The sequence below is a fragment of the Procambarus clarkii genome, chromosome 94 (assembly GCF_040958095.1).
Source record: "Procambarus clarkii isolate CNS0578487 chromosome 94, FALCON_Pclarkii_2.0, whole genome shotgun sequence".
NCBI classification, from domain to species: Eukaryota; Metazoa; Arthropoda; class Malacostraca; order Decapoda; family Cambaridae; genus Procambarus; species Procambarus clarkii.
In genome coordinates, this window is record NC_091243.1 from 8,275,762 (window position 1) to 8,292,578 (window position 16,817).

At 45.3% G+C, this 16,817-nt stretch overlaps 1 non-coding gene across 1 annotated transcript in view; it reads right to left on the bottom strand.

Annotated features, from left to right (window-relative positions):
• LOC123747194 (uncharacterized) overlaps positions 1-15,231 on the bottom strand; it is a 47,682-nt gene extending 32,451 nt beyond the window's left edge. The window contains exons 1-5 of the transcript XR_011226146.1: positions 15,038-15,231; positions 13,116-13,291; positions 11,371-11,565; positions 8,351-8,481; positions 1,180-1,326 (exon numbers count right to left, since the gene is read on the bottom strand). This is a non-coding gene — a transcript (uncharacterized protein). The remainder of the gene's footprint in view (positions 1-1,179; positions 1,327-8,350; positions 8,482-11,370; positions 11,566-13,115; positions 13,292-15,037) is intronic.
• Between the last annotated feature and the right edge of the window lie 1,586 nt (positions 15,232-16,817).

The following is a 16,817-nucleotide window of genomic DNA, read 5'->3' on the forward strand; positions in this document are numbered from 1 at the left end:
TGGGCACAATACCCCCCAGTTGGCCCAATATCCCCAGTGGGCCCAATATCCCCAGTGGGCCCAATATCCCCAGTGGGCACAATATCCCCAGTGGGCACAATATCCCCAGTGGGCACAATATCCCCAGTGGGCACAATATCCCCAGTGGGCACAATATCCCCCAGTGGTCCCAATATCCCCAGTGGGCACAATATCCCCCAGTGGGCCCAATATCCCCAGTGGGCACAATATCCCCAGTGGGCACAATATCCCCCAGTGGGCCCAATATCTCCAGTGGGCACAATATCCCCAGTGGGCACAATATCCCCCAGTGGGCACAATATCCCCCAGTGGGCCCAATATCCCCCAGTGGGCCCAATATCCCCCAGTGGGCACAATATCCCCAGTGGGCAAAATATCCCCAGTGGGCACAATATCCCCAGTGGGCACAATATCCCCAGTGGGCCCAATATCCCCCAGTGGGCCCAATATCCCCAGTGGGCCCAATATCCCCAGTGGGCACAATATCCACAGTGGGCACAATATCCCCCAGTGGGCCCAATATCCCCAGTGGGCACAATATCCCCAGTGGGCACAATATCCCCCAGTGGGCACAATATCCCCCAGTGGGCCCAATATCCCCAGTGGGCACAATATCCCCCAGTGGGCACAATATCCCCCAGTGGGCACAATATCCCCCAGTGGGCCCAATATCCCCCAGTGGGCCCAATATCCCCAGTGGGCACAATATCCCCCAGTGGGCACAATATCCCCCAGTGGGCCCAATATCCCCAGTGGGCCCAATATCAAAGAATAACGGCAAATCAACGTTACCAGTGTAGATTCAACGGTGAATTAAAGTTGATAACGTTGATTTCGCGTCTAACCAACACCACTGACATTATGCCCACTGGATCCAGTTAGGAGACGGAAAAGAACGAGAGAAGGAAGACAAAATAGAATAAAAGAGAAGGGAGAAAGGTATGAAGGTAGTTAGATTCATAGGTCTAGACTATGACACATAGTCATAGTCTATGTGTCTATTGACACATAGATAATTAAATAGATAAAAAGATACAGCACTTGCAGGGAAGGGAGGTGAAAATAAGAGAGGGAAGAAAGCTATATGGGCGGCCGCGGGCGTGCTGTGGGCGCGCTATAATCGTAGCAGGGGCGTGACTGTGGGCGTGCGTGACTCACCTCTGACACGGGCGCCTTGGGCTGCGTGGGCGTGAGGACCAGGGTCTCGTAGCCCTCCCAGGCGGAGTGGAGCTTGTTGATGCAGGTGGAGTCGAAGGACAACGACAAGTACACCCGACCGGTCCCGTCCTCCTCCTTCTTGTACATCTGCAACGACAACCATATTAACATAAACACACACTGTTGACCAGACCACACAGTAGAAGGTGAAGGGACGAAGACATTTTGGTCCGTCCTGAACCATTCTCAAGTCACACAATCGACTTGAGAATGGTCCAGGACGGACCGAAACGTCGTCGTCGCTTCACCTTCTAGTGTGTGGTCTGGTCAGCATACTTTAGCCACGTTATTGTGACTCATCGCCTGCATAAACACATACTTTCATACATTTATATATGCAGTTATAGGCAGAAACAACGGCAGGTTTCACTGCAGAGTCAAAAGGTTTCAAGAGTTTTTAAGGTAGGGCCGAAATTTCGTAAATTGTTGGAGGGTTTCTGACGCTCTGTTTTGATAATTCAATGCTTCGTGTGAAACCTCGAACCCTCTGCGGTTCGGCAGGGTTCTTAGGTTCTATGAGCTGAATAGCGAGATTAGGTGAGAATTCATTTCTCGAAAAAGACGTGAACTTGATATGTGGATCAATTGAGGCTTCCAGAAACCCAAAAGCTCATTAGGGTTCAATAAAATCCAAGCATCTACTAACGCAAACAAACAAAAAACCCGCTAAATCCTATTTTTATATACACGTGTATAACTCACACCCCAATACCATTATTAGACTTTTAAATCTTTATTCTCATCTTTATTCAATCTTTATTCACACTGCAAGAATAAAATGAGATAATAAAATGGCCTCGTCTCGTCACGGGAAAAACACGACCGCCATTATGCAGGTCAAACACAGACGACAGATGATCGCCAAAAAATCTCAGCCGAGAACGTGCTCCAGCAATGGCAAAACTGCAAATAATACAAACTTGAATTACCAAAAGAGCATGACAGGGTGAACGAACGCAGGCCACAAGAAGAGCAGGCCGCTGAAGACTCTGGAGAGAGGAGGAGGAGGAGGAGGAAGAGGAGGAGAGAGCGCGAAGTCGGATCACGGTTGAAGTTCGGAAACACCGTTCATTAGCAGTTGCCGGACGAGAAAAATCTACAGAAAGGCATTAGCGAGGCTTCACGGTGCGTAATTATGATGTTTACGAGAGCGGGAGGGAAGGTCTTCGTAACTCAAGGCAACCGCTGGTGGTGTTGGCGAAGTCGGAGCCTGATGTCCCAAGGACATTACCCACTGGCAGGAAGAACACCAGAGACACCTCCACCACCCTCTAGCACCAAGAACACCAGAGACACCTCCACCACCCTCTAGCACCAAGAACACCAGAGACACCTCCACCACCCTCTAGCACCAAGAACACCAGAGACACCTCCCCCACCCACTAGCACCAAGAACACTAGAGACACCTCCCCCACCCACTAGCACCAAGAACACTAGAGACACCTCCCCCACCCACTAGCACCAAGAACACCAGCGACACCTCCCCCACCCACTAGCACCAAGAACACCAGCGACACCTCCCCCACCCACTAGCACCAAGAACACCAGCGACACCTCCCCCACCCACTAGCACCAAGAACACCAGCGACACCTCCCCCACCCACTAGCACCAAGAACACCAGCGACACCTCCCCCACCCACTAGCACCAAGAACATCAGAGACCTCCCCCACCCACTAGCACCAAGAACATCAGAGACCTCCCCCACCTACTAGCACCAAGAACACCTCCCTCACCCACTAGCACCAAGAACACCAGCGACACCTCCCCCACCCACTAGCACCAAGAACATCAGAGACCTCCCCCACCTACTAGCACCAAGAACACCTCCCTCACCCACTAGCACCAAGAACACCAGCGACACCTCCCCCACCCACTAGCACCAAGAACATCAGACACCTCCCCCACCTACTAGCACCAAGAACACCTCCCTCACCCACTAGCACCAAGAACACCAGCGACACCTCCCCCACCCACTAGCACCAAGAACATCAGACACCTCCCCCACCTACTAGCACCAAGAACACCTCCCTCACCCACTAGCACCAAGAACACCAGCGACACCTCCCCCACCCACTAGCACCAAGAACATCAGACACCTCCCCCACCTACTAGCACCAAGAACACCTCCCTCACCCACTAGCACCAAGAACATCAGACACCTCCCCCACCTACTAGCACCAAGAACACCTCCCTCACCCACTAGCACCAAGAACACCAGCGACACCTCCCCCACCCACTAGCACCAAGAACATCAGACACCTCCCCCACCTACTAGCACCAAGAACACCTCCCTCACCCACTAGCACCAAGAACATCAGAGACACCTCCCCCACCCACTAGCACCAAGAACATCAGAGACCTCCCCCACCCACTAGCACCAAGAACATCAGAGACCTCCCCCACCCACTAGCACCAAGAACATCAGAGACCTCCCCCACCTACTAGCACCAAGAACACCTCCCTCACCCACTAGCACCAAGAACACCAGCGACACCTCCCCCACCCACTAGCACCAAGAACATCAGACACCTCCCCCACCTACTAGCACCAAGAACACCTCCCCCACCCTCCAAGAGTAAGAACTTCCCAACAAAATATCCTCACTAGTCACTCACTTGAACATCTCGTCTCCGAGAGTGCTGGCGGCGGGCGTCAATGTCTTAGCTGATATATAAGGGTTTGACTGAACCCAATAACTCTCAAACTGGCAAGAAAATATCGGAGGTGAGGGAAAAAATGTGCAAAAAAGGAAGCAATTGTGGACGTGGTTCTGGTTTCGAAACACGTAGGAGGTCTATGACCTGTCCCGGCTTTCATCCCAACTCGCTGGACTTTGGCTTTGAAATTTGTATTTGAAGATAATTAGATGTATTTTTTTCCCCCCAGGAAAGTTTCTAGAAGCCATACGTGGATCGTGGATCTTAATACAGATCGTATTAAGACGTCTCTCAGACACAGTGAGGGAAATCAAACTGTTTTAGCTGACATGAATTGCACGCAATGGGTGTGATGCAGCAATTCGAACACGTTGCAAGGAGCACAGAGTGACCGGATGTGGTGTGCGGGTGATGATGTCACAGGACCTGAGTGCTCAGGACCCACACACACACACACACTGCTCAGGTCTTCCTGTTTAACCAGACCAATTACTCCTGTGTGTTTCCGAAACTAAGTCTCCGAAACTTTTTTATTTATTTATTTATTTATTTATTTATTTATTTATTTATTTATTTATTTATTTATTTATTTATTTATTTATTTATTTATTTATTTATACAAGAGTTCTTGTACCGCCACTAACACGAATGGCATTATGGGCAAGTCCTTAATCTTAATTTTCCCACACACACATCCTCAGAAAGCAGCCCTGTAGCAACTGCCTAACTCCCAGGTACCTATTTACTGCTAGGTGAACAGGGGCATCAAGGTAAAAGTAAGTCTGCAAATTTGTTTCCGCCTCGGTCGGGGATCGAACCCAGACCCTTTGGACTACAAACCTCGAGCGCTGTCCACTCAGCCGTCAAGCCCCCCTAGAATTATTAGAGACACTAGAAGTAAAGACAGCCCCCCCCCCCTTCGTAACCTCCCCGGCTTGCTGCCTTCTTCTGATAATTACTTACTTCTGAGACCACAGGGACGCTAACTACTGAATGGGGACGCCGAGGGAGGGCCCCCTACTAGTGAAGATATTGAAGTCTTGGGGACCAACAAGGGACTGAATATCTTGTTTTCTGAAGTTCAAAGAGAACTTCAGTGAAGTGCGTCCTTCAGCGTCCCTCAGGACAAATAAAATTGTAACCTTAAGCTTGGGTAGTTAACTTTTCAACTTCTTTAATGAGTGAAAAACATGAGAAAGAGATAGATTTGTGCTAGAGTCACTGATGCAATACTTTACATCTTTCAATACCATACACAAACACAGGAACACATAGACATTATCAGTACCGAGTACGCCAGTTGGATGAGCCCTGGTAACGCAGGTTCGAGTTCTGCTCATATCATAGAGTTCTTAGTGATATATGCATATATGAATGACTGAGACGAGTCTCGTAGATTGTTTACGTCTCTCAGCTGATTAATACTCGTCTCAGGGATTGTTTACGTCTTTCATCTGATTAATACGAGTCTCGGGGATTGATTACGTCTCTTATCTGATTAATACTAGTCCCAGGGATTGATTACGTCTCTCATCTGATTAATACTAGTCCCAGGGATTGATTACGTCTCTCAACTGATTAATACTCGTCTCAGGGATTGTTTACGTCTCTCAGCTGATTAATACTCGTCTCAGGGATTGTTTACGTCTCTCAGCTGATTAATACGAGTCCCAGGGATTGTTTACGTCTCTCATCTGATTAATACTCGTCTCAGGGATTGTTTACGTCTCTCAGCTGATTAATACGAGTGTCAGTGTTTGTTTACGTCTCTCAGCTGATTAATTAGTGTCGGGGGGTTTGTGTTAGTAGTGGTTTTCTCCTAGTCTTGTTTGCACTAGATGCTCAGACCATTAAATAATTAAGCAAGTGAAGTAGGAACAGAAGAAGAAGAAGGAAGAGAAACAGGAAACCATGAAGAAGGAAGACAAGGAGAAGGAACAGAATAAGAAGAATTAACAGAAGAAAAATGAACTGATGAGAAACGAATAGAAAAAAAAACTCAAGACAAGGAACTGAAGAGGGACAGAAGGAAAATAAATGACAAAAAAAGAAGGTAAAGAACAAGAACAAAAGAAGAAGGAACACAATAATAGGAAACGTCATAAGAGTACCACTAGCTATCTTGAGGTTATCTTGAGATGATTTCGGGGCTTTAGTGTCCCCGCGGCCCGGTCCTCGACCAGGCCTCCACCCCCAGGACGCAGCCCGTGACAGCTGGCTAACACCCAGGTACCTATTTACTGCTAGGTAACAGGGGCATAGGGTGAAAGAAACTTTGCCCATTGTTTCTCGCCGGCGCCTGGGATCGAACCCAGGACCACAGGATCACAAGTCCAGTGTGCTGTCCGCTCGGCCGACCCTCTCCCTCTAGCTCCCTCCCTAGCTAGTACAAGTCCCATTGTACAATGAATAATCTCAATAACAGCACACTAAGCTTCACTCCAGGGAGATGCTCTCCATGGTAACGTATTGCACACCAACAATCAGGTTCATTGTTGGCGATGAGTCACAATAACGTGGCTGAAGTATGTTGACCAGACCACACACTAGAAGTTGAAGGGACGACGACGACGACTTGAGAATGGTCCAGGACGGACCGAAACGTCGTCGTCCCTTCAACTTCTAGTGTGTGGTCTGGTCAACAGGTTCATTGTTCATTGAATACTTCAATCATTTATGCAATTAATACAAAACATACAGAGAGTTGCATTTCAGCTTGATGGCCTGAGCCAACTTTTATTATTATTATAATTTTATTATTATCTCTAATGCAATATTTATTTAGGTACTTTAAAATTTTGTAATTGGGTAAGGAGTTTGGATAATGGATGGATGGGTGACCGGCTGGATATATATATGTAACTACGACCGGCTGGTCGTAGTTACACAGTATTTCAGACTCTGTCACCTCTCAAAGGTCTGTTTCTGCTAGCAATGGGGGAATGTTCACACACCCGTTGACTTATAGAGGTTCATTCATTATTTTGTGTGTATTACTGCAGATATACCACACCCTGGCGACGTGTCCGGGGTCGGTCACAACCTCAGACACATCTGGACAATATTGGGAGGGCTACTAGATCTGGATGTGAAGTTATTTTGAGGTTAGTATATCAGTGGCCAATCTTGACTACCACTACAGCCTCCACCACCAGCCTCTGCTACCTACGTTCACTACAGTCTTCATCAATGCTATCTCCATCTCCCTCCACCAACACCCTCCATCACCAGTCTCCATCATCACCATTCACTACAGCCTCCTCCTCCTCCTTCCCCTCAGCCTTCGCCAAAGCCATCACCCACACTCTCAATATCCCTTCATCACATCCATTTCTGCTTCCACAATCACTACCATCATTTATTCCCCCCCCCCCTTCCGTCTCCCTCCTTCACAACTATCCTCTCTACCCCCATTTACCCACTATACGATTAGTCCCCCCATCAAAATTCATCACTCCCCTCCTTTCCAACCACCCCTCTCTACCTCCTCTTCCATAAACACCCTCTCAGCAGTCATTCCCTTCACAATTTCCCTACCATTCCACCGCCCTCCCAGCACGCGAGCAAACTTTTCCTAACGTCCACAAAAACGTGACTCATTATTTTCTTCTCATCCCCCATTTTTTCTCCTTCTTTAATCCTCTTTCCTTCTCACCTTCCTTTACTCTCTCTCCTTTACCACGTCCTTCTCTGGAAGAGAGACGAGCGAGACGGGGGGAAAAAAAACGAGCGGAAACAGCCCTCGTTTGGGAAATTTCTAGTCGGCGGCTCAGCCAGCATCACGCTGTGTGGCAACTCCCGTGTGAACCAACGCCTCCAGGCGCTCCCGCCCCGGACTTCCATTACAAATCGTCGTTCCAGCCCGTCTGCAGAACTCTAAAACCTCTACTTTCGACTTCTCATAATATTATAAATATTATCTCAAATTGGTTAAGATAATTGCTGCAAATAATCATTCTGATGTCTCGGGACTAATTTTTGTGTTTTTTTGAGGACGGGGCGAGAATTCGAACGCGCCAAGAGGAAGAAAACAGGAAATGTTTTTTGGCGTAAATAGTTGTGGTGGGTGACGACTCCGCGGATGTAAGTATGCAGCGCTTGGCCAAGCTTAGCCACACAGGGGCATGTGCAGTGCTCAGCTAAGCTTATCTAAGCTTGACAGAGCGCTGCACATGTCCCCATGTGCAAAGCTCTGGCTTAGCTACACAAGACATAAGCATCGCTCGGCCAAGCTTAACCCACACAGGACGTATGCAACACACTTTTACGCACTCCAACGCCAAAACTGCGATAAGTACTCACGCCTACGAGGGGTTATTCATTCCTGTGCCACCTCCTGGGTTACTTTACGGGCTATTCATGCCCGTGCCACCTCTTGGGTGGCTTAATCTTTATCTATCAATCAATCCTGGGTTACTTAATCTTCATCAATCAATCATTCAAGTACTCACGGCACACCGGAAGCGAGGAGGCGGAGGGTCAGTGCCAGCTGCCGCTGCCGAGAGGGCCGTCGGGTCGTGTAGTGCCAAGTACCTCTGACCATCAGTGCCTTCCCAGTCACCGAGGCACTCGTAGGTCTTAGCTGCCAAGGAGGACACGATAGGCTCAGTCATTACACTTATCTTTGGGAAGATCTGCTGTTATAGGAAGATTCTGTTATAGGCTGTTATATTAAAGAATTATAGGAAGTTGGGGTTGATTGCCTTGATAAATTATGCATCCAAATTCATTTAGCTAACCACATAACATTCTGATAAGGTTGTTGACCAGACCACACACTAGAAGTTGAAGGGACGACGACGTTTCGGTCCGTCCTGGACCATTCTCAAGTCGATTGAGAATGGTCCAGGACGGACCGAAACGTCGTCGTCCCTTCAACTTCTAGTGTGTGGTCTGCTCAACATACTTCAGCCACGTTATTGTGACTCATCGCCTGCATTCTGATAAGCTTGTTACATTGTTCAATGTATAGTCTTGAATAACACAGTTGAGAGTAGACGAAATCTACAATATATTTAGTGAGAAAATCCACAGCAGCCGTGATGAGGATTCGAACCTACGCGCTGGGTTTGAGTACTTCACGACATGGTCAAAAGAATGGCAACCTGGAGTACTACTACACCCTCGAGGACTCCCCGAGGCTGTCGTGGCGTAGTCGACTAGAGCGTGCATCCGGGAACACCCAGCACATAGGTTCGAATCCTAATGACGGCTCCTGTGGATTTTCTCATTGGCCTAGCACGATAATGTGATTTATCTGTAAACATATTTAGTTTACCGGAGGAGCGCTCAAGGTCTGTAGCTGTAAGATTAGCGTAAAGGTTTAGTCTACATGTTGAGGTTTACAAGTAGTGCTTATAACTGTGTGGTAAACTGGGTGGTTTCTCAATTGGGTCAACCTTGAAGTTCAGCTGTTGGGTTTATGTATGGGGTTGGTGTGCTGGGTTTATTTGTATCTTGAGGTTATCTTGAGATGATTTCGGGGCTTTAGTGTCCCCGCGGCCCGGTCCTCGACCAGGCCTCCACCCCCAGGAAACAGCCCGTGACAGCTGACTAACACCCAGGTACCTATTTTACTGCTAGGTAACAGGGAGCATAGGGTGAAAGAAACTCTGCCCATCGTTTCTCGCCGGCGCCTGGGATCGAACCCAGAACCACAGGATCACAAGTCCAGCGTGCTGTCCGCTCGGCCGACCGGCTCCCTACGGTATAGGGAGTATGGTATAGCTGTTTACCTGTTACAACTATTGGGCTTAGTTGCTTGGTTTACCTTTGAGATTTACATGCAAGGTTGATCTAGAGGATTTAACATGGGATTTCCAAGAGAGGTTCAGCCAAATAATTGTATTTTTTTGTTTTGTTTTTAGGTTGACGTGAAGAACAAAAGTGGTTGAGGTCGGTACAACAAGGAACAAGGCGACAAGGACCAGGAACGCTTGGATTACCTGGTAAAGGAATATTAGTCACACCAGCGTGACGTGTCTCTCGTAACCGTAACACCGTCACCAGCGAGCAACACCAGGTGATGGGGAGACAGGTGTTCTCTCTGGTAATGGGAGTAAGCTCCCGCCAAACACACACACCGAAACTACGACGTTGGTGCAACGTTCGAACAAGTTTATAACACCTTCTAACCAGTTATAACAACCAATATAGCAAGTTGTAACAACGTTCTAATACGTCATAAACCCGTTAAGCCCAGATGTAACAACTTTATTACAAGTTGTAACAAGCGGAAAAATAGAGACAGTTACGGTTTGTGTTAGAGTAAGCTGTAAGCAGATATGGGAGCCGGTCGGCCGAGCGGACAGCACGCTGGACTTCTGATCCTGTGGTCCTGGGTTCGATCCCAGGCGCCGGCGAGAAACAATGGGCAGAGTTTCTTTCACCCTATGCCCCTGTTACCTAGCAGTAAAATAGGTACCTGGGTGTTAGTCAGCTGTCACGGGCTGCTTCCTGGGGGTGGAGGCCTGGTCGAGGACCGGGCCGCGGGGACACTAAAGCCCCGAAATCATCTCAAGATAACCTCAAGATAAGCATACAATCAAGTAGAGGAGAAACCCCATGTCCTTGTAGACAAACTATAAAATGACGGGGAGTAAGAGAGCGTGATTTTTTGAGTGCGTGCGCTTACACGCTTAGTAAGCCATAAGTAACGCGCTACTGTGATAGATATATTAATGGGGATAAATAATGATGGGGGGTGTGAGGAAGTGAGTTATCATTTAGAAGCCCTTGAACGAGTAGCTGTGTGAGCTGGGGGGGGGGAGGGGAGGTCACCTTTGTACTCTGGTTCAAGGAAATTTACACATTGTACTGATTAGATCTGAAGGTCTTCTGGTGCATGTGTACTTACCTAATTGTACTCACTGAATTGTGCTTTGGGGAGGTTGAGCTTCAGCTCTTTGGTTCCGCCTCACAGCTGTCAATCAACCGGAGTATCTGTCAATCAACCGGAGTGTGTGTTTGTGTGTGTGTGTGCTCACCTAGTGTGTGTGTGTGTGTGTGTGTGTGTACTCTCACTTATTTATTTGAGCCTGCAGGATCGCGCTCTAGCTCTTAAACCCAGCTTTTCTAGCCGTTGGTTATCTAATGCAATGACTCCTAGCCTATTTCCCTATCATACCTGCTATCATACTGAGTGTGTGAGTGTGAGTGTGTGTGTGAGTGTGAGTGTGTGTGTGTGTGTGTGTGTGTGTGTGTGTGTGGGTGTGTGTGTGTGTGTGTGTGTGTGTGTGTGTGTGTGTGTGTGTGTGTGTGCATGTGTCCACAATGACAGTTGTTCAGCTATAGTGTTGTAACACATAATGAACACCGTCACTACAACAGTAACAGATAATATTGCAATATTTTCTTATTTATTTAACCTGTGTCATTATTATCTTCTGCATTGCAATATTATTTCAATAATTATAAATTCCAGTAAAACTGATAAGAAAAATATAAACAAACCACATAATTAGTAACTCACAGAAATCACCAAATTTGCATTTGTGGAAGTCCATGGTGAAGGAGTTGCCGGTGGGGCAGTTGGCGAGGGTGGAGGAGGGCTCGGGGCACTCCGTGGCACTCTCTCGACCGTCGTTAATATTGTAGGTGAGATGGAACCTGCCGTCTAGGGGGCAGTACACCGGCTCAAGTGCCTGACCCTCCGTCGTCCCCGTCTCTGTGGTGGGAAGAGAGAGATGAGATGAAAGGAAATATGGCGTAAAGTTAGGAGGCTATATGATTTTTTTTAATAAGTTAAACCCCGTTTAGATATACACCTTAAGGAATATATCTTAAGATATACATGTTAAGATACACACCCTAAGCAATACCGGAGACTCTCAAGGCTAAGGAATGATTAGGAGCTGGTAAATTGGATTCGTTTAACACCAGGGGGAAAAGGCTTAAAAATAAATTTCTGAACGTTGTCCGTCGCAATGTTATAAACTATAATAATTTTTTTGTCTTTGCGTGCGTGTCATGGAGAGGAAATACAAATAATTAATTTCGTGAGAAAGTTTCGAATTCTGACGTTATTACCGAGATAAATATTAATATATTCGTAGACGTTATTCCAGCTAGAACAAGACCTCAGCAGACCTCAGCAGAAAATAACGTCTCTACCAAGGCCATTACGTTACCCCAATGCGTTACCCAATGTTTGACTGACCCTCCCTTTCCTTACGTTAATTAGCTCTATCCCCTTACCCTATGCCTGATTGCTCTTACATGTGGATCTAACCCAAAAGTGTACATTATGTTCTCATTCTATACCTGAAGATGTTCCAGAGAGGAAGGAAACGTTGTAGAAAATAAATCCTTCAATAATTACTAGAGTTTCTTTACCATAAATTTTGGGAACATGATTGTTCTTCTTAATACTGATACTAAGAAAATAGAAGCATAGAAAGCTTACACTATAAGATCAATTATATATATATATATATATATATATATATATATATATTAGTTTCAGTAATCCGTGTCGGAATCTGAAATTTTCATGAAATTATTTTTATTTCCTTTTCACGTCACGTAAGCTTAGAAAAAATACTTGAGTTCATAACATATTGCGACGAACAACGTTCAGAAATATATTTGTAATCTTCCCACCTGGTGTTAAACCATTTACCTGCTCCTAATCGTCATTTCTTCACCTCCGTCTTCAGTTAAGGTATACACCTAAAGGAACACACCTTAAGATGTATATCTTAAGGTCTATTCCTTAAGCTGCATATTTTAAGGTGTATACCTTAAAGTGTGTATTTGATCAATGTTAGTTAAGTAAACTTGTGATCAAGTAAACAATGATTTGATAAACAATGATAACTGGGGCTTTAATAATCTTTTAGAGTTTGAGTTGCTGAAGCTTTAGGTTTGTGTTTTGTTTATTGAGCTTATTAGCGTTTAGGAAATACGTGTAATTATTTAGGTAATACGTGTATTGCTTGTGACGTGTGTCTATGTATGTATTAACACGATGTACTGAACGGGGTGAGAATAGCTTGAGCTACCTCATCCCTTTGTGTGGATTTTACCTCAATAAACTTATTTCAATTTCAATATTAGCGTTCGCGAGGTGTTTGGGAAGCTTAGAATCATTTGTCTTGCATTTATAGCTTAACAATGTCGATTATCAATATTTGAAGATAAACACCGCATATAATTTTTTAAGTTTAAGAGATGTCTCTCCGCGTCTATGAATCTCATATATATATATTTACTCACTGTAGAGCATAATCTCTCGCGTCTGTCTGTTGCGGATGTCATCGACGGTAGGGCAGGTCTGCAAGGCGGCCTCTTCGTTCGTGTAGCATTTGCGAAGGCCCTCGTTGTGGACCTCCAGGATGTGTCGCGATCGGAACTCCAGGTGGAAGCATCTTACGCAATCTGTCCCTCCCGTGCTGTGAGGGAGATGATGGGGGAAGCTGTGAGGACTGATTCTGTGAGGACTGATGCTCTGAGAGTGAGAGACTGGTGTGGAGAAAGTGAGAGACTGATTCTATGAGCGTGAGATAGGGATGCTGTGAACGTGAATTAGTGATGTTGCGAGAGGGAGATAGTGATGTTGAGAGAGACACTGATTCTGCGAGAGTGAAACTGATGCAGTTAAAGTGTAAGAATGATGATGTGAGCGTGAGAGACATGCTGTGAGAGTGAGAGACTGATGCTTCATCAAGGCTCCATTAATGATGGTTTATATATATATTCATACTCTTGTATGAACACACACACACACGCACACACACACACACACACACACACACACACACACACACACACACACACACACACACACACACACACACACACACACACACACACACACACTATGATTAAAATGTCTGAATGATCAAAATTGTTACTGAGAAAATATTAACAAAATGCCAAATAACATTATTTTCTAATATATATAATACAATTCGTATTCTATATTCCTCAATAATGCAACAAATTGATTTTATTTGACATTAAGCCTTCCTAGATCCTAACATCATGTTGAATATGAACTCCTAACCCCCTGATTCCTAGCAATTTTACGTTAAATGTGAATGTGTTGAACACTCCCAGCACTCGAACCCCTAGCAATGCATTAAACATGAGTTCCCAGCACCTGAACCCTGCCAATGTGTTCAAAATGAACTCCCATCCCCCTGGTCGTTTGTACTTCTGGTGAAATTTGATCTCTTCGACCTAAAAACAGCAATTCACTATCACAGTTGAACCTTGAAGCCTTCAACTCGCGTGACAAGAAAAGAGAAACCTTGAACCTTTCATTACGTGACGCAGGACAAAGCACCTTGAACCTCTCACTCTTGAAGTCAAGAGGTGAGCCTTCAACACTCAAGATTTGCATGTCGTGAAGGAGCTTTCCACGACCTAACCCATTCAGTCTCAAGGCAACATTTCAACTCAGTTTAATACGTAAATGTTAACACACTCGATTGTACAATCCTACAATCGTAAGCTTGTTCATAACGAACCCATTAGCTCAAAATATTCCAGATCGGTTATCATGATCAAGTTACCTCTTTTCCCAAAGACGCATTCGTCACTAGTGACGCACTTTTGTAACCATAAACTATATCTTCGTGAATGAAAATTAGACGTTAATTATTATTATTATTATAGTTAGGTCTCCTAGGATCGGTTATGTTAGGTGTTTTGATTCTGTTGGCAATTATTTGTATTTGAAGTACGTGTGTGAAGCATTTATGAAAGTGCGATGCGAACATAGATAGAAAATGATTCGAGATTCGAATTTTGTGATTATGCGAACTCTTCCATTTTCTAAAATTCCCATAACCTTTAAAATTCTCCTGACCTATCTCATTTTTTATTTATTTTTTGTCGATCAAAGCCTGAAAAGACGAGTCCAAGGCAATCTTCAAAGCAAGCATTTTCCCATTCTCTCATTCATAGCAAGCATTTTCCCATCCTTTTCATTCATAGCAAGCATTTTCCCATCCTCTCATTCACAGCAAGCATTTTCCCATCCTCTCATTCATAGCAAGCATTTTCCCATCCTCTCATTCATAGCAAGCATTTTCCCATCCTCTCATTCACAGCAAGCATTTTCCCATCCTCTCATTCACAGCAAGCATTTTCCCATTCTCTCATTCAACTGTTTGAAGAAGCCAAATACTCACGTGTCATAGAGAATGACATTGTTGCCAAGCCTCCGGTGGCAGGTGCCCCAGATGGGGATTGAGTCGGCCTGAATGACCACCTCCAGGTATCTGACATCTGAGCCGCCACTGATGATGCTCTGGGTGGCGTACGTCCCCTGATACTCCAGGCTGAAGTAACACACAGCCGTGCCTGGAGGAGAGAGAGAGACCATGCTTGAAAGGGCTTGGTGCTTGAGGCATGAACAATACCGGCAAGGAGCCGGTCGGCCGAGCGGACAGCACGCTGGACTTGTGATCCTGTGGTCCTGGGTTCGATCCCAGGCGCCGGCGAGAAACAATGGGCAGAGTTTCTTTCACCCTATGTCCCTGTTACCTAGCAGTAAAATAGGTACCTGGGTGTTAGTCAATTGTCACGGGCTGCTTCCTGGGGGTGGAGGCCTGGTCGAGGACCGGGCCGCGGGGACACTAAAGCCCCGAAATATATCTCAAGATAACCTCAAGATAATACTATGCTAGAAGAGAAGGGAGAATCAAGAGGACGTAAAGAGCAGCGGTAGAGGAGAAGGAGAAGATGAACAAATCCACAAGGGGCCGTGATGAGGATTCGAACTTACGTCTGAGATCATACCAGACGCTGCCTTAATCCTACCTTCATTGATCCATCACGTTATTGTGATCTCTGTGTGTAAGGAGAAGATGGTTTAAGGGATATTAACTCATCTCAACTCTAGGCTTCGAGAGGCAGCTGAATGTTAAGGCTGAGGTGGAGAACGAAGGGTCACAGAGTTCTGTTAAAGGCTAAGAGAAGAACATGTTGCCAACCATCACAATATAATGGATCTTACAGCCATTAAAGATACAACGTTTGGTTGAAGTGGCCAGTAAAATAAAAATGGTTAATTAATTTCGTCATACATAATTCTGTATTAATGTGGCTTTATCTTACTTACTAATTTAAAAATGTGAGGATCTGAGAAATATATCTTATTTAAGGTAAATACATCTTTTACAAGTACAAGTACGAGTAGTAAACTCGCTTCACTTAAGAGTCACGCCATCTTACTACACATAAAAATATATATATGTAGATAGAGCAATTTAGAGCCAAAAAAGTATGAACATTTGTTACTTCTCCTTGAAGTTACTTTTTTTAGCACTACGTCTTCAAAAGTTACTGATTTTCTACTAGTAAAGGAGCCACTTACAAAGAAGTCTTTCTAAAATTTAAGTGTCTGTTGAAATGAGTTCAATGTTCAAGTGGTCCTCTGAAAAACTTCAGATTGAAATACCAGCCTGAGAAAATAATTACAAATTAAAGTAACACAGCTGTTACCGTATGAAACTAAGAAGCTCTAGAATTGAGTGTGAGTTCCTTATAAGTAACACATGAATTTTAGGTCGTAGAGGTGGTTCAGAGACATACTTAAGTGCAGATTTAAGTAGTAGTAGTAGGCATCCATCAGTCTCAGGAGACTATTGAGTTGCACTCTGGTTCTTGGCATGAACTTAAGTATGTCACCGAACCATCACTCGGGACACTTAAGTGCCCTGAGTGGTGGGTTCGGAGACATACTTAAGTGCAGACTTAAGTAGTAGTAGCAGTAGTAGTAGTAGGCATCCATCAGTCTCAGGAGACTATGGGGTTGCACTCTAGTTGTTGACATGAACTTAAGTATGTCTCCGAACCATCACTCGGGACACTTAAGTGTCCTGAGTGGTGGGTTCGGAGACATACTTAAGTTCAGACTTAAGTATCCTGATTCTGTTTAGCGAGCACATCAACTTTTTCTCTCAGGTA